The sequence below is a fragment of the Pleurodeles waltl genome, chromosome 12 (genome assembly GCF_031143425.1).
Source record: "Pleurodeles waltl isolate 20211129_DDA chromosome 12, aPleWal1.hap1.20221129, whole genome shotgun sequence".
Taxonomy (NCBI): domain Eukaryota; kingdom Metazoa; phylum Chordata; class Amphibia; order Caudata; family Salamandridae; genus Pleurodeles; species Pleurodeles waltl.
Genome location: NC_090451.1, coordinates 83,569,690 through 83,572,551, shown reverse-complemented (window position 1 = coordinate 83,572,551; position 2,862 = coordinate 83,569,690).

Below are 2,862 nucleotides of genomic sequence, written 5' to 3'. Positions count from 1 at the left end.
CATTTTCATCATTTTTGTGGGATAAGACAGCCCCTAATCCTTTTGCGCTGGCATCTGTGGTGATAAAAATGTTACTTAAAGGATCAAAACCTTTCAAGAAAGGAGCCTTACTAATTTCTACTTTTAGTTTATCAAATTCATCCTGACAATTCCTGTACCAAACAAATTTAACTCTGGTCTTCAGTAGTTGTCTTATGGCAAAAGTTTTTTCAGAAAAATTCTTTATGAATTTCGAAATAAACTCCACCAGACCCAAAAAAGCACAGACTTTGTCCTTATTGTGTGGAACAGGTGCCATCATGACGGCTTTCACCAATTCTTCCTTAGGTTTAATGCCGTCTTCACTGATTTCATGACCAAGGTATTTAACACTTCTGCTCGCTATTTTGCATTTCCCAAATTCCACAGTCAAACCTTTAATTTCAAACACGTCCAATGCCTGGTGTAACCGCTCATCATGTTCTTCCTTTGTCTTACCCATTATTAAAGCATCGTCCTGAAAGAACATGACACCCGTAATACCTAATAGTAAATCACTTATAATTCTCTGGAACATCGCAGCAGCCGAAGCTAGTCCGAATGGTACCCTCGTGAATTGATAACAACCAAATGGTGTTATGAACGTTGTCAATTTCTTGCTACTCGAATCTAACTTAACTTGGTGATATGCTGATTTTAAATCAAGAGTAGAAAAACAACTCATACCTTTCGTGAATGCAAACATCTCCTTTATCTTCGGTAACGGGTACTGATCAACCATTATACACTCATTCAGGCTTCACAAGTCGACACACAATCTGATCTTACCATTCGTACGTTTAACCACAACCAGAGGCGAAATCCATTCTGCTGAATCCACATGCTCTATTATGCCCTCATTCGTGAGGCGCTTAAGTTCGCTTAAAACTTCATCTCTGACTGAGAAGGGTACGTATCGAACTTTGTGAACAACTGGTCTGACACCACTCCTCAACACTATCTTATGATTAAAATCGTTCAAACACCCCACTTTTCCTGAAAACACACTGAAATATTTGTGTACGATTTCATCATTATCGACACTACTATCAGTTGATAACACAGGTTCAAGACTGTTGGGGTTAAGAATTATACCTAATTTTCCTTGGTCTACCCACCCCAAAACTGAAGGACCTTTTTCTGATATATACAATTTGCACATATCCTTTTTTCCTTTAAATTCAAAGTCCATGTTTTTGTACCCTACAAAATTTATTCTCTCCCCGGTATAACTTTTTGCTTTCACATCCGTTCTATCTAGTGTGTCTCCATACGTTTCTTTGAATTCTTCCATCCAGATTTTCTTTTCAATTATGGAGAAAGGCGAACCAGAATCAACTGTAACTTTGACTGCTATCCCACCCATGCTCAGCTTGCATACAGGTTTTTTATTCAGTCCTTGCTCAATATCCAGTAAATCATATTCAATACAAAAGACCCCATTCTCATCATCCTGACACTCCTGACTATTCGAATCATTCTCTTCTTCAATAAATGTAATATTTCCTCTTCTAGAACTTTTGCATACTCTTGCGAAATGTCCCAAGCGACCACATAAAGAACATTTCTGATTTTTAGCAGGACACTTCTTATTATCAGCAAAATGGTCAGCACTTCCGCATCTGTAACATTTTTGAATATTGAGTTGATCTCATTGTTGAATATGTTGATCTCGTTGATCCTTCTTCTTATAATGCACACTCTTCAAGTCGTTTTTGTAGCTAACATTTTCTTTAGTGAACATAACTTGTTTAATATCATTCTTGTCCTCTCCTATGGCTTTGACGCATCTACCGGTAAGTTCAGCTTTTTTTAACAAGCGCTATAACTTCCTTCAACGGTGCTTCTCCATTTACCCACAATTTATCTTGAATGTTGGGATTACTGGTATGCATAACAATTTGATCACAAATGAATTCTTCCTGTAATCCTCCAAATCTGCACATTTTAGCTAAGTTCCTAAGAGCTGACACATACTCTTCAACAGATTCCAATTTAGACTGTTTTCTTTGCGAAAATTTGAATCTGTCTACTGCTACACAAACAGGTGGAGAGAAATGAGCGTCTAAATTCTCTAACGCTTGTGTAAATACGTCCCCAGTGTCTGTATCGCTCCTAGATTTTTTTTCCATTTCATTGTACAGTTTTAACCCTCCAGGACCTATGCAATGCAATAAAATTTTCTTTTTCTTTTCTGCCGAAAATTCTTCTTCTTCGAAAGTGTCAATATAATTGCAGAAATATTCTCTCCATTCTTGCCACTTCATGACAGGCTCCCCATTTGCTAAAAGAAATGGTTGGGGTGCGTGTAAATTCAGAGAAGACATTGTCACACTAGAAGTTGAAAATTTAGTATTTTTTTTTCAATTAAACGGCTCTCCAATAAAGATGCACAAGTGTTTGATCACTCACACTCCAAGGAAATCATCATTAATGAACATTTCTTCTAACAGCTTGACAAAAGTGTATTTCTTAAGGTTATTTCCTCTAAAGAGTGTCTTCGTCACCCAACTTGTATGCTGTCAGTCTTCCCAGGATGCCAAACACAACGGGCTACCACTGTGCACGTAGGATATCGCGCACCACAGACTAAAATGCAGGTACTACTGCACGTGGTATCACTGTGCGCGTCAAATATCAGCACGCGTTGTGGCTGCGCACGTTGAATCTCATGCCCGGCACAACCAACAGCTTTGGAAGCCACCGAAGCGCGTGCAGTATCTTGTGTCTAGGATGTCGCAGGAGGTGCACCCTATAGATTTGGAAGCGGCTATAATCCTAGTAGTGGACGGTACTAACACCTACCAGGAACCTAGGACGAAGACTTTAAACCGAAATGAATCC